The following is a 24,404-nucleotide window of genomic DNA, read 5'->3' on the forward strand; positions in this document are numbered from 1 at the left end:
ATATTCTTATAGATATTATGCCTTTAATTATTATTATTAACAAGTTTAAATATACAATTTTTAAATATAACATTATTTAAATATGTTCTTCTCTTCAAATATTTAAACGAACGATAATAAATATAAATGAATGAATAAGCATTATTCGTTGAATAGCAGCCGAATTGTAACGAATCCTCTACCAACAAAAAGTCTCAAACAACGATCAACATCATACTATGATTCAACGCTAAAAAGAAACTACAGAGAAGAAAAAAACAATTAGACTATTTAAATGGATCAAAAGGAACCATCGCATCGTTGTCACGGGACGAGATAAACGGCCAGGATCGATTATCGATGAATCGGCGATGACTCGGCCGATTTAATCGAAACAAGGTTCTGTATCGACTCCAACGATGGGATCGAAATCGATTCGGTCTGGTAATCAAGTGTAGATATATCTTCACGTATTTTAACCCTTTGGAGTTTTCATCTACCTACCTGAAACGCAAAAGATCAATTTTCTTCTGTAGAATTACTTTTTGGTTACATAGTTATTATTATTCGTAGCAAAAAATGAAGATGAAAATTAAATGATTTCAAAAAGGATACATTCTAGTGTTATTAGTCTTTTCATGATTGAACGTGTAAAAGTCATATAAAAATCAAAAAATCAACTTTATTTTTTTCAAATAGAATTATATGTTTTTAATTGGAATATTGATTTAGTTTGTTATTTTCTAACAAAAAAATATTAATTTATATTGAAAACTCTTATTGGTTTATAATTGGTTTAGGAAATATTGTAAAATTCATTAAATGAATATAAAGTTTTACAAAATTTAAGTTACAATATTTTCTAAATTAATTTTTCAATATTGATAATACTTTAATATAATACTTTAATTAAACGATAATTAATAATACTTTATAAAGAATGCATATTGAAAAATATTTCCATTAAAAAAAGAAAAAAGAACAAAATTGATCTTTACATATGCAAAAGAATTAATAGCACTAGAATATATTTCCCTTTTGAAATCATTTAACTTTCATATGAAACATTTTTGATTATAAATAGTAATCAAAATGGCAAAATTATATGAAACACCTTGTATAATAAATATAATATTATATTTTAGGCATTAGGCAATTAGACAAATTTAAAAAACATTTTTAAACATTTCTATACATTTTTATAAATTTATTAAGCATAAAGATCATAGAATAATTTAACGATAATGATAAAATAAAATTAATTACAATATTAAATTTTTTTTAATAATGTGGCATTCTGTTTAATTTTTTCATCTCAAATTTTTTCAGTGTATTAGATTTTTAAAAATTTTTTAAAAATTCATTTATATTATTATATTTATTTATTTTATTTATGTTCCTTTTTCTTGGAATAATATTTATAATTATATATAATGTAATATATTAGATAATATAATCAATTTATTCATCTATTAAAGTTTTTTATTTTCTGAATTAAAACAGTATTTTATTATATTTTTTATCATCTAAATATATGATTAATAATAAAAAGTATAAATAATATTAAGTCAATTGAAAACATCATTCATACTCAGAAAAGTTTTTTTTTATGATAATTTTTAATGACACGACGATAATTATACATAATTATTGCAATTTATTGCGTATTTCATTTCATCTATCATATTTACCATATTTTATTTTATTCTCCTTTTACTTGTTTCATATATTGTAAGATTCTCTCAGTATAAAAATCATATATATTTGAATTTTTTAATAAAAAAAATAAAATTTTTCTATTAATTTTTATAATAAAGAAATATTTAAGGATCTTCATAAAATGGAAAAAGATTGTAAAAAAAAATAGTACATACACAATTGATTATATATGTTCTATAATTATTATTATGTCAATATTTAATATTCTTAAATGATGAAAAACATGATAAATAATCGTGAACAGACTTTTGCACAACAATATATTATTGATAAAAGCATAATAAATCGAAATACCTCAAACGAACACTTACGTATTGTTACGAGATACGGGTCAAAGATTTAAATCTAGAGCATCGTACGAAAATGAGCGTATCGAATTTCTGAGGAGGCATAGTAACCAGAGCGAAAGGTTTTGAATATAATCGCATAGTAGGGTACATTGTATGACACGAAACGCCGCAACTCACCAGTCGAAACCTATCCCAAGAACTTCCTTGGACACCTTCCCCGATTAGTCACGGTGTATCGAATGCCAGAAACCCATTCGCCACGGATTGTCGGGTTAAAAATCTTTCGAGGGGAAGGAGACTTTAGACGCAAAGAGTTACAAGAAACTGTCTCGAAGATGGACCAGGATAACCGGCTCCCTGAATGGAAGAATCTTTAGTTAGATGAGAAACATTTTATGAAATGAATTTTATTTTTTAGAGAATTTTGTAAATAGTATTACTTATGTAATAATTTCAATTTTTTTCTTTTATTTTTTTTAAGACTTTTAGAATTTCTTTAAGACTTCTATATATATGTACAGATGCATATGGAATATTTCATATATAATGTATATATTATACAATATTATATAGGTATATACATATATAATGTAAAATCATCTTGATACAATACATTGATAGAATATTAGATGAAGAAAATAGAATATTATTATGATCTTATTTTCTTTAATAAAAATAAAGGATGTGATTATTTTTAAAAAGAGAAAAGAAATTATTATAAGTATATCAATTTTCATGTAGCAAATTGTATAAGTGATAAATAATTTTTTTGAATAAAAAGAAAATTTGATAATTTCTCAATATATATATTTCAAAGTTATTATTTATGGATTATATTTATTAGATTAATTTTTATCTAATTTAATTATTTCATAACAAAAATAAAAAAATATATTTATTTTTTTATTTTTATTTATTTATAATTATTGCTTTATTACAAATATAACAAATTATAAAACTACAAAAAGAATCTTTAAAGTATCAGAAAACAATATTATCTATTTCAGTGAAAAGTTAAAGATACATTCTTTTGTCTCATTCAGTGCTTAAGTTTCAAATCTAATCATTTAAGCATTAACCCTAAAAGTAAAACAAAAATCTTCAATGCATCAAATATTTCAATTTTATCGTATCACATTGCCAAAATAATTAATTCTTTAAAAAGTTTGTTTTTTTTTAAACATTATTTTATTTACATATATATATATGTAAATTTAAATTAAAATTATACATATATATATATATATATATATATATATATATAATCTACCTAAATTATTATCATTAAATTCATTCGATAGATCGATTTTAAATATGTTTAATTTCAATATTAAATAACTAAAAAATAATAGGAAAAATATTCATTTATAAATTTTCAATTTTCCATATTTCCAAATTCTTCAACTTCGTATTCCAATATTCAACAAACTTTTCACACAATGATAATATTATAAAATCAAAATAGAAAATTTACAAATTTTCTAATTTTTCAATTCTTCAAATTCTTCAACAACATACACTTTTTCTTTATCCCCAGAAATTTTTTAAAATTATATTACAGAATAAGAATAGAATATGATTCTCCAAGAATAGATATATCTTAAAGAGTATCAAATCTATGCGAGATATAACTCGAGTATTAAGATACTCTTGACAGAACCATCGAAAAGGAACCAAATAAGAAAGGATTGTGGCTCGGAAAGGAGAACACGGTGAACGATGCTCGAGGAACGAAATCGACCGCGACGATAAGCGGCAATAAAGTAACGCGAGATAAGAACCTCTCGGGGACAGTAAATTTACCGACGGCGTCACGGCCGGATAGTCTGAATACCTGCGCACCAGTTAATGCCCGCTACACCTGTGCGTTGTATATCTCCTTGGTGGCTGTGCACTTTTTACGTCGCTCCGTACTTGGAACAATGAATCTCTCGCGCGATCGTTTTCGTTCTAGCGGATCTACAAACTACAAGTGGTGACGTAATTGAAACAACAGGTGCTAATACGGACACGTATTGATCAAGATTTTTCTGCTACTATAAATATCTGTCTGGAACACAAAGGTTTTTTATTCTTCATAATCTTTTAATTTTATACAATGATGTGGGCAATTTAAAGGGGCGTTATCAAAATAAATTTTTATTTAAATAATTATTCAAGTGAAATTTTTATTCTATTTTTTTCTATTATGTTCATTTTATTTTGAATAATGATGTATAGTATAATGTCCATTATTGGAATATTAGATATTCAAATGATAATTATTTGAGAGCAAAGGAATATGCATTTTAATTAATATCTTATAATGTTTATATTCTGAAACATAAATGCTAAAGACGATTAATTTATATTTTGTAAATTTTTCTATTGTCAAATATATTATTTTACGTAATAAATATTTATTATTTAAAAATTGTTTTAAAAATTTTAATTTGCACCATGATATATTATTAAATTCGAGGTTTTCTTTATCAATTATTAAAAAAATCGAATTTATTCCAATGTAATCAATGTTTTGCTATATTTGAAACGTAAATTTGTCATTTTATATGCTATTTTAAATATCTTTTATTTAATTTTATTATAAAAAGATGTTTTTCTGTATGGAATTTCTACTTTCTACTTTCAAAAGTAAATTTTCATTTATTATTATTATTTCTAAATAGATTTTCTTTTTCATATTTTTTGATTTACGCATTTCTTATTAAATGAAATCTATACTTTTTATTTCAATTATTATTATTAATAATCAAACATTTGATAAATAAATCATTTGAAAATAATTTTTTTCTAAAAAAAGTTTTTAAATTTATTTTGCAAATATCTTTATTTCAAACTTTTTATTTTATTTAAAATAATTATTTATCTTTTTATTTATTCTTTTTTTTAAATTCTGATATATATCTGAATACATTATATATTTTATAATACATAATAACTATGAATTAATATTTTGTCTTCAGAATTCATTTTTCTATTATTAAATTTCAATTAATAAGAAAAAATAAAAATCTATAATGTTTTATATTGACGAAAATTCTTTTCCCTTTTAAAATATATCAAGGCTTTTATGATTGTTTATAATGTACATATATTATTGTTAAAAACATGTAAATTTTTATAAAAACTGCAATTTTTGTATATTCTCGTTTGCTCTGCTGCAAATTTATAATATTATTACAACTCCAATTCAAAATAACATGTCGTTTGTAAAATAAATTCCTTATACAAAGTATCTATATCGAATTTCTATTATTTCTATTATTCAGTCTTTCTTAAAAACTTCGATGAAACGAAACTCTTATAATTTTATTCTTTCTCTAAAATTTTATTTCTTCCCTTGAGATTCAAATTACCAAGATCCCATATTTTGCAAATATGTTAATTTATTTATTCCATTTTAAACATTTCGAAGAATTCAATAATGATTATAAAAGCAAACGAAAACATATTTAAATATATAATTAAGTAATAAAAAGACCAGGTTAACGAGAAATATCGGAATAAATCGAAAGAAATTTCATTATCACAAAAAATCAGAAGACGATAAATCAATCGAATGCAAATCATGTTGCAATCTTATCATCGTGTGCGCCGATGCTTAATGATTCCTTATCCGGCCGGTTAAGTGACACTCGGTGACAGAAAAATGGATCCTCCTGAATATCATTAAAACTGCTCAGTTGTTGCGAATGCTTGCACGATTTCCCTATAGTTTGCATACGCGCGAACACACACGTGCGTCGACTCACCGAGCAGAAGGCACTCGGTACATATCTCGAAGCCGAGATCGCGAGTCGTGAATCTGCGGACTAGATAAGGGGATGATGCATAGCTTCGTTGTTAGAACGGCAACCGGTTCGCTTCGCGACGATGACGAAACACTCGTGTATGGAAACGGTAACGCGCAGTTTCTAACGCGTTTTTCCATTGTTTTCTTTTGTCTCGACGTCCCACGTATATACTTTAGAATTCAAATTCTCATCAGTTTCGTTATATTTTTATAAATAATCACTCGTCGTGGAGAAAGTGTGAAGAAGGATATAAGTCACTTTCTTATTTGAAAGTTACCTATATGACATTATTTTTATTTGTATTATTTCTTTAATTTTTTTTTTTTTTTTTTTAGATTTTTCAAGTTTGTTTTTTGAAAATTTATAGTAGAAAAATTCATAATATAATAATTTAATAATTCATAGAAATAATTGAATCTTATTTTCAATAATATTGTTCTGTTATTCTAATGCAATACTTGCTATTTTAATTCTTTCCGCTTCAAGTACTCATGGATAATGTATTTATACATATATTAAGCAGAGATAATATTTGGTACTATAAATGTATGAATAAAAATATTGCAAAAAATTAAAGAATATTTTTTTTATCGAAAAAAATATCGAAAAATTGAAAATAGATTATTTCAAAATGGCAAATAGTGAATTGTTTTTGATCAGTATGAAAATGACTATTTTGAAAAATCAAACTATAATTTCTGGTAATAATAATTATTCTATCAAAATAAAGAAGAATATTTTAATTTAATTTTCATTTTAATAACAATAAAAAAAATATAAATAACAAAATTTATTTTCTATTCTATTATAATAATTAGCAACAAATCATTGAAGACGACATTCTTCAATGATTTAATTTTTCAATTAGATCTAAAATTCTTAGTTTAAAAGTCAGAATTACTATAAAATTTTATTGAAAAAAAACAGGAATGCAAAGGATCAGAAATTAAAAAAGAAATAAAAATTAAAAATTTTTTTAATACAGACAGAACTAATAACATTTGATTTAAAATATAAGAATCCTATTAATTTATTACGAATCAAAAGATTATGATCAATATTATGGAGAAAATATTGTTCAAGAGTGCATACAAGAAAAAATTATTCGAAGATTTTCTCCCACTTTCAAAATGTTTATTACAGAGTAAAATCAATTAATTTTAATTTAAAAAATACAGGGAGGAAATAATATTTATTTTTTAGTAAAAAAATTTTATTTCTGAAATAATTTTCAAAATATATATTGAATAATAAATATAATAATAATCATAATCACATATAATGTTAATTTATATATTTTATTATATATATATAATAATATATATTTAACGTATATTAAGAAATTAATTTTATCAAAATCAAATAACAAATAATAATAATAAATAATTATTTTTTTAAATGTTTAATAAATCATTTAATTATAATTACATTTAGTTACTTTTACAAGATACTTTATGAAATATTTGTGTTCATTTCAAAAATAAATTATTCAAATATATATCAAAAAATTATTTCTAATTATTATTAATTTCGACGTATCCATCAAAATATTAATCATGAGTAAGATTGAAATCTCCATCACAAAACTTTTTAAATTATTTTTGCATTATTCTTTCATTCATAATATCATTATTATACATATTAATATATAATTTTCATTGCTATTTGTATCACATTCTTATCTTTATGAAAATAAAAATATATAATTTTATGAAAGCATAATTATTTATTTTCTTACAATTCGAAATAAATTCTAAAAATAATTTTTTTAATTATATATTATTATTAATTATATGATTAATTTTTTAAATTATATGTATTAAAATCTTTAATGATCTTATGAAATATAATTTATTGATTAATATTTTTTTAACTTTAACTTTTTTAAATTTTTAAAAACTTTTTTATGCCAGTCATTGTATAAAATTACTATGTAATATATTTATTAAAATGAAATGAACAGGTATAATGAGTATCCATAATATGTATTTATATTCTTGTTTCGAAAATGATGCAAAATATTATCATAAAATATCTCATTATTTTCGTTAAAAAATGAAAAGAGTTGTCTTTAAATATAATAATATGTTTTTAAATATAATATTTTATTATTTTATTAATCGAATTTATCAGTAAAATCTCATAATAAATCTCATAAAACAGAATCTCCAATTTTTCATTATGTTCGAATAATTTAAGTATTAAATCAAAGCATCTGAGAAATATTATTAAAATAACATATCATTTTATTTGGCTATGTATTACTTAAAATAATTATATATTAATTTATTTAAACGAACAAATAATTTTCCTAGATTATTATATTATTTTATTTTAAAATTAAATCTTTTATTATATTTTTTATTTAAATAATTTAATATAATTCTCGATTATTTTATTATAGTATATAGAGAAATTGTTTTTATTTTCTATAATATATTATTTCTGAAAATAAATTAAAATTATTTTCAAATAAAGTATGTTCAATTTTTTTCAATACATTTCTCAAAATATAATAATTTTATAGAGAATAAATGTTATATAAATGTTTAAAGACAATTTTATCCTCTATCGGATTAATAATAACTAATTAATTATGAAGAGAAATACATATATTTTAAAGAACGGAATACAATAATAATTTTTTAACAATAATAATTCTCAATCTATTTCTTTTGAATTCCATAAATCAAAACTCAATAAGAATACAAATTATATACTATTACAAATATTAAAAATACATCTAATGTGAATAAAACAAAATTCAACCAAAGAAAATTGTTTATAACAAGAATTCATATTACATAATTTTCTCCGCAAAAAGAAGTTAATTATCATGCATTATTCCATCATTAGAGCATTAGATTACAAATCTATAAAGAATCAAATAAGCTTTCACCGTGTGGAAATGTACGATCATTCGCTAATTTCTGTGATTTTCATTCAATTTATCGCGTTATCCTATCTAGGTGCACGATTATGCTTCGAAACGAAACTTAACATTCTCTTAGATCGCTATTTTTTCGTGTGTTTCCGATTCGAACCACGATCATGCGCTAGTGTCGCAAGCCTTTTCTACGTCTTTGCCAATTACCTGGTATTCGATATTCCCATTTTCAGTCGTTCCGCTATGCGCACTTTCTCAAAATGTTTCATTAAACGAAGAAAAATGAGCGAAATGAAACGACAACTAGGAATCAACACGAGTGCCATTATTTATACACGTTGGTTACCTCCATGGCAAGATTATATCGGTTCATTGAATCATTGGTGTTCCCGCATCGAATGCCCCATAATTAACAAAGTTGCTACTGGTTTCTTGATTTTTCTATTTCGTCATTGCACATATATAATATATATGTATATACAGCATGATTCATAAATGCACTTATTTGGAAGAAAAAAAAACTATGCAATACATTTCTTGGCAAACTATTGTTCTAACAAATCTTATCTAATAATATATAAATATCGATCTCTCATAAATATCTTTTGTTAATTTTGCTTTTATTGTAATAATGTTTTATTACAATTTGTATGAATGTCTTTTCCAAGAAAATTGTTAATAAGAATAATTTATTTTAAACTGAATATTTTTAATCAAAATGAAGATCATTTTAATTATTTAAATTTTTTTTAATTTTATTTATTTAAATTTTTTTTATTAACATGATATAAAATTGATTAATATTGGTTAATATTGTTACGATAACAGTTACGAAAAGTTTTTATATTTATAAAAAATAATTTATTCAAACAAAATTATATTTCTATAATTACTCTTCAGAAAAAATAAAAGTTACATTAAAAAAATTAAAATTTTTCAAAAAAGAACAAAACATTATATAATTTTTAAAATATCAATATTTTAAAATATAGCTTAACAATTGATTAAATATTTTAAATGAAATATTCTTGTTAAATATAGGAGAAAACTAAATAGATGTTAATGAAACGTATTATTTTAATTGTAAAAATGATCATAACATAAAAGACAAGTTGGATAGTCTGATAAATATTATATAATAAAATTATAACGATTATCAGATTTTTAAGAAAAAAAAATAATTTAGATATATTTTTTTAAATCTGATAGGATTAGTAAAAAAATTCAACTATATATATTATTATCTTTATACAAAAAATAATATGTATGTTTCAAAATTAAACATAACATTTTAATTCTTGTCTAAATCTATTCAATATTTTATTTTCAAATGGCGAGATTTTATAATATTGTTTATAACAATATTATAAAATCTCGCCATATAATATTTTAAATTATGACAATCTGCCAATTTTTATGCAAATATATATTTTTCACATTAAATATTTTAAATATTTTATATAAACAATGTAAATTAATATTTTTATATATTAATTGCATAATTATATTGCATATTTTTCTTTTTAATTATATTAATTTTATTTGTGTAATTGAACATTATAAATTTGAATTTTAAATTTAACCATATTTTAAATAAAATTTCCGATTATAATTGAAAACTGAAGAAATTTTGAATAATTTTTTTTGAAATCACAGGAAAAATATTCAATATGATATTAAAACATATATTATATAACATTTTGCAGAATGATTTTTTTTCAGGTGAATTTTTTTATATAAACAATAGTATTTTATTGAAGAATTATAAAAAAACTTTTATATAATTTTATAAAAATAAATATACATAATAAATTATATTTTTCAGATATTATATATTTGATATATATTTTGAATTATACAATATTTTTTTGATATATCACTTGATTATCTACTCTTGTTTATTGACAATATATTCCGTTCAGGATTAAAAATTAATTCATCAATATATTAATTTATAAATAAAAAAATAAATATTTAATATCATTTCAAAAGAAAGAAAAAAAATAAAGAATTAAAGGATAAAAAAGAATAAAAGAATAAAAAAATATTCAATTTATACATTATTTGATTTTTCTTTAAAAGTAGAACATATTATATAAGTTTTCTCTACTTCAGGAAGTGAATTTGCACCGTAAAATAAATAAGAAAAAAGATTTCTTATAAATATATACGTCCTACATACCTAAGTTTTTTAAGATTTGCCCAATAAAGTATGCATTTATGAATCACCTTATACTTGTATGCGCGATATGAAAAACATTTTAGAAATATGGACATATTTGTGAGTTGGACATGAGCGAAGTGATTGCTGTTTCGAATCAGATAACAAAATTCAAGCAGCTTTTATATCGTTGAATATACTGATATTATATTGATATTAAAAGATATTACAGTTACGGGATTGGATATAAAAATCGGTAATCATAAATATTTCGCTTTCTATAGTATATTATTTCTGTGATTCTTAAGTGCGGTTAAGTATATAGTATTGGAAAAATTGGAACAGTTTTTTAGAACGTATTAATTTATTTAATACTGGATATAATGGTGATAGATTGATCAATCTTTTAAAGCGAAAGCATATTGGTAATAATAATTGTTAAAATTGTTTTTGAATAGAAATATAATAGTAGAATTATAAAGTCCTGCTTCTGGCTTTATAAAGTTTCAAATAATTAATGATATTGATCTATGAAGAGTTATAAAAATAATGTTTTCAAATAATTTTCAAATATTTTAATGTGATAAAATTATAACCTATACAACAGAAATTACAATAGAAATTTCAATACAAAGTTACTTTTACAAAACTTTTACTTATTTAATCACCAATAATATAATACACATTATGATATTTAAAGAATAAAAATCTCTTTTTAAGATTCATTTTAGATTTTAGAATTTATTTATTTATATTCATAAAAATTTTGTATAAAAATCCGCAGTCTACCATTAAGAATTTGTAATTTTGATTGAGATTTAAAATAAGGATAATTAATCATTTATAACATATTATAATCTTAAAATATAATAAGTAATATCCTTGAATTTTAATTTGATAGCAAAAATTATTTAACAAGTACTACTAAACGATACTCAATATGTATACATGTACAAATTCTATTTTATTTTCATTCCAAGAAATTTGTAATCTAAATTTATAACAAATCCTTTCTCTAAATTAGTTACGATAAAAATATTTATTAAGAAATATTCGACAAAGTATTGAGGCTAAAAAAACACGATTCCAGGATTCTCCAATACAACGAGATTCAATCGGTCGCGTTTACACATGTTACTATGCAAATACTTTCCGTTGAGTTAGTATAGTTACTGTTACTAAGTAACATTCAGAACCATGGCAAGAGAATTCCCATAATATCATTCAACGTTATCGAGATATCATGGAATTGGTGAAGCGAACACAACTGATTCCGCATCTGCTATTCCAACGATTTCAACATATACTGTCGCTTGTAATGGATGTATAGATCTTGATTCAAACGACAAGCATCAGAAAATTCCATTTCCATCGATGCAATGCCGATGAATAACAAATGGATATTGGAAGGAATTAATGCGGTGTCGAGAAATTCTTTCTTTAGAATTATTACGTTTCGAAACAAAAATTTTTTTCTTCGTAATCATTCATATATGAAACTATGAATCACTCTCAAAGATTATTTACAATAAATGAAAGATAAAAATGGAGTATTTTAAAATTTTATATCTTTAAAGTTAAAATTTTTAAACAAATTAATAAAGAAAATAAAAATTATGTTAATAACATAGATTTTTATGAAAAATATTCAATAACAAAATTAAAAGTAATATTTTTTTAGAAAAAGAGAATACTGAAAATTTCTTATATATGTAGAAGTAAGATAACATGTATATTTGAAAATTATTTAATGCAATTTATGCAATTTGTTTAAAAACTATTATATATAAGAATATTACTTTTACAATTATTTTATAAATTTTAAAATTAAAAAAGAAAAGATTTATAATAAAAAATATATATATTTTAGGAGAAGAAATAACAGAAAATTTTTTATTAAAATTTAACAAAATTTCATATAGTTTTTAATTTTTAAAAAGAGTAATTTATACTATATTATTTGGAAGTGATATCATAATCATGATATAAATCAATTATATAAAATATTTTGAAAAATTCATATTTAGAAATTAATATTTAAGAAAAATTATAATTATCTTCGTATATTTTTATATTTATATTTTTTGATTTCAATATTATGTTTGCTTTAATTTTATCGAAATTATATCGAAATTATTATAATATAAATTTAATATATATTTTATATATAAATTTAATTTAAAATAATATAAAATTAGCATAATTCCATTTTCTATCAATTAAATACCATTAGGATTTTCAAATATCTTATTATATTTTTACTGATATTATATAATTCAACAAAAATTTTGATAAAGTAATTTCATTAGTAATTGTTAAAAAAAATAATTCAATTAACGTGTATATTACATATTACACGTAAATATTGTATATGAATAAATATATGATTGTAGTCAATGCAAACAGTGAAGATAATGCGAAATAAAATTCTAATGCAAACAATTAATTGATAAGCCTAAGCAGGATATGTGCATACTAATTTGACTAACAATGATAATTTGATTTTATAATAATATAAAATCCATGACGCGAAGATAACTATAATGTTTGTATCATCAATAATCGAGATATAACTTCTGGATATAAATCGTGCCTATCTGAAAAAACGAGTGTCTCGTTTCATTTTTATTAAAATTTTATTTCATAATTTATATAGTATTTAATTTTAATTTCATAATATTGAAATTTGGTAGTTTTATATTTGAAAATTTCTAAAATTATATATGAATACGAATCTTAAGAATCGCTTTATAACACATCAGATTGTATATCAAGCATTAACGTCCTGCCAGTATCATGCATCATTCTAGGGATTTATGTCAACTGAAACGAATTCTCTTGTCGATGGCAAAGTTACCAGTGATTTTCGTTTGAAAAAAGCGTTATATGAAAATCCTTACAATTTCTTGACACTCGTTTAAATACTAAATGGACGTGACGCGGATTAAGAATATGAGAGATCGCTTTGAAGAAAAAGAATTGATTTATATCTTTTTATATTTTGATCCTATTAACTAGAACTCGAATATTTATGGCATTTATAATCTCTACAATATTTTAGTCTTGATTCATTCGATTCACTTTTATATTCTTATTTTCTTTCTTGTGCATTAATAATTGCATTGCATATCATTCTCAAGATTATTTTTATATTTCTATATTCAAATAATTTTGTATTCTGTTTCGATAATTTTTATAATAAATAGATTAGTAAGAAAAAAATTTATAGAATGTTTTTTTTATATTTTCATGATATTTATTTATCTTGATTATAAAATAATACATTGCAAGATAACGAGACAATACATTAAAGTAAAATAAAATTCATAATATATTTGTAGAATTTTTATATTTTACATTATTTTTAAATATTTTAAAAATTTTCTATAATAAAATTATGTAAAATAATAACACATATTAGTAGAAAAAAATTTATTATTTTTTAAAATTTTTCTTTTTTAAAAACTTAAAATTTAAAAAAAAATTTTTCAAAACTGGTAATTTTGATATTATTTTTTTTTAATTTTTTTAAAACTTATTATTTTTAAAAATTAAATTATCAATTATATTTAAATATACTGTTATATAATATAATGAAATATAAACTGAAATATAATAATACACTAATAGGAAAACATTTTTTTTTAAATATTTTCAAAATTAAATTATTCATATTGTTAAATACACTTTCGTAACATAATGATACATCGATAGAAAAAAAATTCACTTCATAGAGAATCTCTTAATCTTCAGTCACAATCGAACGATCCTTCATTCTATTTAATAGAATCGATTTTCCAGTCGCGATCTGCACGACAAAAACTTGGTTTGTCGAAGAGCGACTCGTCGAACCGGAGACTACTGTATAATTTTGTCGAAAAAAAATGGCTCCCCGTAGATTATTCCATTACTCTAACGAGTACCAGTTAGCGACTGTTCAAAGACACATGCTCCATAGATCAAAATGAAAAAAAGAGAAGGGAGAGAAAAAGGAGAAACCTCTGCTGGAAGCCGCATAAAAATTCTCTGAATCGATTTGGAATTTCGTGAAACGAGGGCTCAAGATTAATGACGTACTGAAAGCTTGATAGGTTTGGAATCGTGATTCAGAAACCATTTGTAATACGTTGAGTTGGACTATCAAAAAGTAGAAATTATTATCTCATCTTTTCATATTTTTTTCTAATTCTTCAGAATATTTATGATATTTAATATCCATTGATATACAAGATATTGTATCAGTTTTTTGATCAAACTTTGACAATAATTTTCTATAGATTAAAATAAAAAAAAATCATTATAAATATTATAAATACGCACCATTGTTAAAAAATTATAATTAGACTGTGGATATTTATGCATATTTATGTAAAATTTAAATATACAAAAATCTATAGAATGCACATGATATATAAAATGAGAAAAATGTCCAAAATAAAGTATATATTTTAACATTTAAAGGATGAAACAGATCTTTATTTTGTTCTTTTCTCTTAAAAAATTTTAATTTCCATAAATATCTACAATTTTGTTATAATAATAAGACAAAATAAGTAAACAACAAATAATAAATATTATTATTTTAAATAATATTTATATATAATATAATAATTTATACAGTAATATTTATACATAATAGTTGTCAGATGTGATATTTCTAGACTCCATTTCAAAATCTATCATTTTATTGCTGTCATCTTTATATTGACAATAATAATGAACATTTTAAAATAAAGTTGTAGAAATATTATCGTATTTTTTGATACGATAATTTAACTTAATCTAATCTAACTAAATATAAATATAAATATTGATCCGATCATATTTTATAAGTAATTGTTAATCAATTTTATAGTCATCTATATAATCATCTTTATAAATAGTATTATAATTCATTAATAATTCTTTAACAATTACATTATCAAAACTAGAAAAAATTGAAATATTCTATATATCAAAGATGACAAAAAATATTTTTAATTATTAGAAAAAATAATATACAATGAAATTTAAAATCAAGCATTCAACACGATTTTTGAGATAAAATTTGCCACATAAATTTGTTTTAAAATTAATTCTCAGGATTCGAAAATTATTAGAACTTACAAAAAATAATCTTTACGAATCGAAAAATAAAAAATTGAAAAATTTTACTGCGAAACTATCACAAGAAGCGATGTACATAATAGTGGCTTGAAAAATTAAAGCCTTGCTTCGGATTGAATGCAAATTTTGAAAATATCTTGGATACAAAATATATCTCGGTTACAAGATCACAATCATAACCGATAATCACAAGAAATAACGATGCATGTTGCATATCTTCGAAGGCCATTCCAAAGTTATTCTGTTCACACTAGTCTGCACTTATCTTATTTACGCTTTTATCCTGGTGTATTTTACACCAACCATTGAATATCACGTAAAGCTGATTTAAATATAAATCATATTAAGATCCAGGATTTATGATCACAAATTACAACGAATCACAGTCAAAGCAATCGGATAATAAAGGTTTAACTCTCAATGTAATTACGATGCATCTTGAAAAAAAAGAAATGAGGGAAGCAATAGTATCGTAAATGGTGTAACTACAAGGCATATATACATTGAAATATTTTTTTTTTAATATCATTTCGAATATATTTTGTTGTCTACTCTCGCAGCTAATAAAAAATCTGACAAATAAATATACTCTAACGAGTAAATTATAAATAAGTATGGATGGTCAACTAAATTGTTCGTTAAATAAATTTTTATTATTAAATAAAAATCTTTTAATCGAAAGAAATTGTGAGTTAAAAGAATTTAAATGAGATTCATCACATTATAGAGATGAAAGAAGAAAAAAAAATAAATTGATGTATAAATTAATAAGAGATATGTTTAATAAAATATATTTTATAATTTTTATTTCATTGTAATAATTATTTCAATAAAATAAGTGTAATAACTATAATAAGTATAATAATTTATAGAAGATTATTCTATAAATAAGTAATTTATATGAAAACATAAGATTAAAGGAATTTAAATCTTATTCTATGCAAAGTAATGTAAAGAACAATATAAAATACAATAGAATCTCTATTATTCAAAATTTATCTCCAAAGATAAGATTCAGATAAGAGAATTTTCGAATAATAAAACTTTTCTTAGATGAATTTTGAAAAAATAATATTTTTACGATAGATAATATATAAAAATGATTTTGTTAAAAATTAGAAATTCTATTATTTTTTTTAAAAATTCAAATTGTATAAATTTTTTAATATACAAAGAAATGTGCATTTTACAAATAGTTTTCAATTTTATTCTGTTTTTTAATGCCAATTTTAATTATGATGGATTTCTTAATATAAAATATATATTTTTATCAATTTTGTAGCATTATTTATAAGTATTCTGATTTCGTTTCAATAATTAATTTTAAATATGCATTTACATTTCGATGTATATACTATGTGAATATCATATTTTGTCTAACATCAATTTCAAATTAAATTCTATTTTTGTAATAAAGAGAAAAACTGTTTACATTATTAAGAATATAAATAATTCATAGAATTTTTAATTAATAGAATGTTAGGATAATGGAAAGTCTATTATATACTTATTGTAATAAAACGAAATTTGAAAAATTATTAGCAAATTATTTACAACAAATTTTTAACAATTATTTTTTTTTATATTTGAAATTATAAAATATATAGCATATTCAGTTTGAATTGAAAATATTTATATGAAAAAATGTTTCAGATAAAAATTATTTAGTATAGAATTATATAGTGCGATATTAATAGTTTTCAGTTTAACAAATTAGAGAGAAAAATAGAGAAAAATATAGAAATTAAAGGGTTATTTTTTAAGTTTTTAAAAACTATGTAATTTTTATTGCATAATCGATAAAAATCATTATTTCCAAGAAAAGTATTAATTTATGTTGAAAAATCATTAATTAAAAGATATTTTAACTTGAAATTATCATATGGATTTTAATTAAAACTTGTCATATGAAATAATATAGGAAATATAAAAAATAAAGAATCGTTTTTCGTATGATAAGTTTAAACTTCAAATTATATTACTTCTAAACTAATCATTTTTTGACATAAATAAGTATATAGCATTTTATTCTGAGAAATAACGAATTGCATTAGTACAATAAAAATTACATAATTTCATTTAAAAAATTAAAGTTGATTTTCACATGACAAAGTAATATATAAAAAAACTATTAATATTACATAATGTAATTTCTTTATATAATTACATTTTATATAACAAAATCTTTAAAATAAATTTTGTTTAAAACATTTTTTCGTATCATTTATATCGTTCTTTCAAATATTTAAGTTTATATAAAAAATAAACCAGACATATCGTATATTCAATATTACATGAAACGTAAGAAAAATTTCTTTATAAAAATTCTCAAAATTCAATTTCAAAATTTGAAAACTGGAAAAATTCGAAAATTAAAACTTGAAAAGTGCAAAAATTTAAATATCTAAGAAACAATTGCATAAAATTTAACAGTTAATAGTTCGAGGTATCATCAATTTAATAAAATTCGCAAAAAATCTCGAATTACTTTAATCTGAAATCATATTACACAAAATTACGATCCCAACCAATCCGGCCGATTCTCTAAAGTCATTGAAAGCGCTTACAAGGAAGCGGAAGTGCCGAAGCATGATCCCCGCAAGTAACAGCCTGAGGAAAAGAAGAAGAAGAAAGAGAAGGAGATAATTCACATTCCTGAACAGAAACCAGAAGTTCTCGAAACCTTTGCGGTAAAAATGATTGCGAGACCAGTTGTCCGTTCGAAATCCACGCGAAATGGAAAAATGATTCGCGGAGAGGAAAGGATTCTGCTTTGGGCGGCGCTATTGGGCGCGGGGAACGTGAGGAAAGCCACATATAATGATCGATCGAAGGCGAAAAGGGGCGTCGAATCAAGCGAGAACTTTCGAGGATACGCTCAACACCGTGAAAGGCATTTTAACTGTAGCTTGTGAAGAGGATATTATGTAAAGTAGCACGAGCCTGATCGTTTTCCATCGATTTTTCTTCTTGCTTCTCGACACTTTGATCCGCTTTCTGCTTCCTTGAAATTGCGAATTGGTGCTCGCCTCGTTTTATCGTTCGCGGATGAGTTGGTGATAATGAGTTGCGAGTTGAGTGCTTGTGCTCTGAGTAACGTGAAATCGTTAATAACAGTTGTTTTGAAGTGATTGGTGCAGATAGCATTGGGTTAATAAAGAGACCTAAAAGTAGATATTCTCGAAAGATTCATCATATACATTTCTTGGTTTAAATTTTGTTTCTTCTATTGATATTTATATTTAAATATGATTATAAAAAATGGATTGAAAATTAGAATATAAAATTTGACAAAAGTTTTTAGATATTATAAGAATTGTTTGAGAATTCAATTTCTTTTTTTCTTTTAAGTTTTGAATAATGATATTATAACTTGCAATTTATTTATTTCTTTAGAAATTTCATTATAGAATATTATAGAAAAACAATTTCAAGATATAAAATTTTTAATGATAATTTAACTCAGGATTATTTTTACACATTTATTTTAAACACTCAATTACTTTGCATACATATATAACTATATCTCTAGATTAACAATATTCAAAAATTATCAAATCATTTTAATTCGAAATGAAACATTCATTGAAACGAATATGTTTTAACTTAAGCATGAGTTAAAATTTCGAAATCATTTTATTATTTTTGAAATTTTCAAGATTCATAAAAAATGGATTATTGAAGAATTTTTAACAAAATTGATAATTCTTTTCTTGGAAAAAAGAGAAAAAAGAATAAAAAAATAATTATGAGTTTCAAAAATTTTGCGACAAAGTTTCAAATTCGAGTTCTATGAATTCATTCCTGTTAAAAATACTATAATACTAAAGCGGTTTTAAAGAGCGGTGGTCCACCGATGTGAAGTGGCCTGTTGCAAATAACTCGCCATTAGCCTCCGTATGAGCAGAGCGTAATGTTATACATTACTCGCTAATGGGTACGTATGTATCGCTGCCGAGCACATGCACACGAGTCCGTTGTTCTTGGTCGCCTGACTGGCATACTAAACGCGTTGTACAACGGCACGAGATTCTTTAAAAGAAAATTCGACTAGCATCTCGAGATGCGAAATCTGTGTCACCGCATTTGTTCACACGGAATATTAATTTTCTAAAACGATAGTAAATTCTCGATTCGTTCGATTCTTACCATAGGAAAATGATCGGTTGAAGATTTTACCGGATTTGTAGAAATGTTTGTTAATCAGTATCTAGAAATTCAAAAGAAAGATAAAAGATCTCGTTTGACTTTTTATGACATTATGTCATATCATGGGAAATTTAAAATTGTATGTTTTAATAATTTTATCTTTTAATTTTGTATTATCTTTTTGACATTTGTTTTTTACGTTTTGTATTTCCATTATTATATCGATCAAACGAATACTTATGTAATTATTATAATAGTTATATCTACGATGAAAAGAATAATTTATTTTAACAAATTCGCGTATTTTTTAGAAATAGATTATCTTTATAGTTGTTTAATGTAATATTTTATAATTTTATTATATTTAAAATTTGAAGTTATTATAATGATATTTAACTGGCCGTTATTATTTTTTTTCTAATTGATTTTAATTATTAAAAAAATGATTAAATAATTTATAATAAATAATTTCCAAAAATGAAATTCAAACTAATAAAATATTGAAAGCAAATTCATCATAATTTCAAATTTTAATTGATATAAATAAATCCAATAGCAAAATTAAAATAAACATTTGCAACCAGAAATATGAAAAATCACAATCGATTTTTTCAAAAATAAAAAATTAAACAATGAAATTTTATTCTTTTTATTACTTTTTCTATTTTTTCTTAATAATAATTTTTTTCATATTTTTATGTATAATGTATAACTTCCTATGATAATCAATTTATATTCAATTGAAAATTAACGACATCACTTATACATAAAAAATTTTGAAATTTGATTTTCAAATAAAAATAAAAACTTAGAAAAAAAAATTTTATTCTAATTTTTTTTTAATTTTTTATATCATTCTGTGCCTTATTATATTATTCGAATATTAGAATACATATATATATTTAACAATCCACAAATTTATTTGAATCGAATCATTTGTATTTATATACAAATATAATCAACTTTAATTCACATTTCACTTAAATATAATTTATTACATATCGATGTGAAGAAATGAAATTTTAAACAATATAAATTAACAATAAAAATAATAAATTAAAAACAAGATATCGAGAATTGGAAAATATTATTTATGAAATTATTAATTAAAAAAGATATTTACAATCCCATCAGGCGAGAAATTTAATGACGTCAAGGTGATCTTAAATGGGAGCATAAGAGCTTGCAAGTAATTACATTAGAGTAGATGGTAATTACTCGGTTCACGGGTAAGGCAAATGAATAATTAGTATCAGCATGAGTCTCTCATTGAAAACAAGCCCTAAGGGCGCTATAGCACCAAGCGTTTCTAATTAGGAATAACAAATGACAATAATGACCGTGTTATAAACTATACGAACATATTTTTTTTTATTTTCACGCCCTTGTGTTCATGCATTTAATTCGATTTTTTTATCATATTACCATATCACTGCGATATTTTTAAGCTTATCAAATCGTGATTCTAATATTTTACTAGTTTTTTCATCATTCTTATTATTCAGTATTATTCTTCTAGAAAACAATATTTTTATTATATCTCGTTTAATAACATCAATTACTATTACACATGTAAAAAATTCTTTTTTTGATATTTAAATTTTTATTTAAAAATATTATTTAATATTTTTTGTCATATTTTTCAATTTTGAAATTCTTTTTTTAAAGAAACTTTATTTTATATTATTATTATAAATCTTAATATTCAAAAACTTGATTCATAATTTGAAAAGATACATATTTTATAAAGGATTTTCATTTTAAAATCAATCTTTAAAATAAATTTTCTTTTAAATTTATTATTAAGACTTGACACATCCAACTCTTTTAAAATTCAAGAAAAAAAATAAATACAATTCTTGAAATTATTTTTTTATTAATTACAATGCTAAAAGACAGAATTCTAAAATAAAAAAAAAGAAAAAGAAAAACTTACAAATAAGCAAACCATAGGTAGCAATATTTAATTTTTTGAGTACATTTGACAAGTTAAATTCATTGTAATAGTACAAAATTACGAATCTAACTCATTAGTCGAATTAATAATATTTAGAAATAATTTTTAAGAATAATATCATTACTTTTACTTAAATAATTTTAAAAATGCTTTAAAATATCGTTATTTTTTAAATTCATTTATTTATTTATTTTTATCATATGCAATACATTCTGTGACTTAAAATTATCATGTTTCTCGTCTCTTTTACAAAAATAATTAAATTTTCATATAAAATTTCTTCCAAGACAAAAAAATTAAATCGAATTCACGTGGAAAATTTTTTCAAATTAAATCGATATAATTTATGGAATTAAATAAAAAGCATCAAAAAAAAAAAAGAAAAAAAGAAAGAAAAAAACGAAGTCATATCTAAAGAGAAAAGCAACCTTCAACCAAACGCGTTCAACGTCAGTATCTCTAACACGGTACGTCTTCACCGAGACAAGAACCGCGATTATGTCTTCTCGGCCGACGAAAATCACGGAAGACGCATGATCCATCCGCCGCCCATCACGTTTCTCTTCTATGTTCACGTCAACAAAGACAGAAAACAAAATCGAAAGAAAGAACCGAAAAGATGCACTATCCTCGGGCAAAATTTCTCTCTCTCTCTCTCTCTCTCTCTCCCTCATTTTCACATGACACGCGGCCCGTGGCAACTTCTCACGTTCATCAGGACACCCTGTAGATCGTTCCACGTGGTGAGTTTCGGCCACCGAGCGGCACGATGCATTCCAATGCAAATAACTCTCGCCCCAGGGACGAGGCGTAATCGTCGCAATTTCATGCTTCTCAGAAATGCAACCTGTCCACCACCCCTTTCATCCCCCCTCCTTCCTCGCGCAAACGATGTCAGAGGCCTTCCCTCAACGATCGGTTCTTTACGGTACGTGTCGATGTGAGCCACGGTGGTTGTTCACGACGATGATATATTTCATTTGTCTCGAACTTAACAACGAGATGACAACCGGTAACGTAGGACATTTATTTATTACCGTTTATGGGGATCCAAAATCTACCCTACGGATCGATGAATGGTTGCGCCGCGGGCCTGTTTGAATTTGGCGCCCTTTTCCCTTCCGACCACGAGCAATGATGGATCGTCGGGAGCGGTTGGTTTTAACACTTGGCAAGAAGGCTGTGTTTAAGGCTAATTTGAAGCCGGGTTTTCAGGGGATGATGGAGTGGGGGAAGGGTTGCTTGAATGAACACGTGATACGGTTGGATGATAGTGACGTTGTGTACACTATAAAGTGAATACTTATACTACTGAAAATAATAGATTTTTTTTTTTATTGTAGTTTATTCCGTTTCAACAAGATGAATGATAAAATATCGGTTTGCACTCGAAATGTCAGCTATAATTGGTATTGCATGTTGTAGAGGATTGAATATTTTTTTAACCAAAGTAAAATGAATAAATAATCATTTCAAATAAAATTAAAGATATTTTTATTGAAAATGAAGAAAAAATTATTTTCAAATAATGGCAAACAAAATTCTTCGTAAGATTTTTATAATTAGATAAAGAATTGCAAAATTTAAAAAGTACAAAAAGAAATATATTTTGACTTGAACATAAGAAAATATATGACTTCAGAAAATATAAATTTTATGTAAAAAATACTCTTTATCAGAGAAAAATATCTATATATTTTTTTATTGATATCAAATATTAAAATAATTTATCTTTCAAATAAATTAATATTTAAATTAATGTTAAGATTTATTCAAGAAATTATTTTAAAAAAAATATATCATAAAATATTATTTATTTAAATATTTTTTCATTGATTGTAATAAATATAAAATTTATAATCTGATTTTGAAATTATTATAAATACATCATATAATCATACATTTTTATAATCATATGACAAAATATAACATATAGAATATTGACAAAATTAGTAATTAATTTTAATTAATGTTACATGGATAAAGATAATTTTAAAATTTTTTATTAAAAATCATGAATAATGAAACATCTTATACTTCCACATATTTCATACAATTTTCTATAAATTTTGATTATCATTTATTCTAATCTTAGAATTTATCGGTATTAAAGAAATTCATTTATTAATAATTTCTAAAGATTAAGTGGAAAATATACACAAAAATAGATAAAATAAATTTCTGTGTAACAAGTAATCAATAGATATTGTTTAAAGATTAATTAATCAACTTCAATTAAAAGAATCTAAATTATATACAATAAAATATACTCCAATATACAATAAATTAATTACTCCATAAAATTTTAATAATCTTTATGCTTAAATATAAAATTTACTTACTTGAAATTCCAACATCGCTA

General features: G+C 22.8%; 1 protein-coding gene and 1 long non-coding RNA gene across 6 annotated transcripts in view; one reads left to right on the forward strand and one right to left on the reverse strand.

The window, feature by feature from the left end:
* Positions 1 to 24,404, forward strand: part of LOC108001371 (protein Wnt-7b-like) — a 183,718-nt gene that overhangs the window by 84,178 nt on the left and 75,136 nt on the right. Inside the window, exon 1 of one of the 5 annotated variants that reach the window (XM_062075742.1) lies at positions 3,836 to 3,984. The exons of 3 other annotated variants lie outside the window; for them this stretch is intronic. The gene's annotated coding sequence lies outside the window, so the exon portion shown is untranslated. Of the gene's footprint in view, positions 1 to 3,835; positions 4,052 to 24,404 lie in introns of those variants that run through there. One more of the 5 variants, XM_028668457.2, reaches the window with a different exon arrangement.
* LOC114577985 (uncharacterized) lies at positions 14 to 3,947 on the reverse strand. The gene is made up of 3 exons (XR_009829903.1): positions 3,823 to 3,947; positions 2,166 to 2,345; positions 14 to 483 (listed from the first exon to the last, which is right to left on the reverse strand). It is a non-coding gene; the product is annotated as an uncharacterized LOC114577985 (long non-coding RNA).

This window comes from Apis cerana, linkage group LG5, assembly GCF_029169275.1.
Source record: "Apis cerana isolate GH-2021 linkage group LG5, AcerK_1.0, whole genome shotgun sequence".
Lineage (NCBI taxonomy): Eukaryota > Metazoa > Arthropoda > Insecta > Hymenoptera > Apidae > Apis > Apis cerana.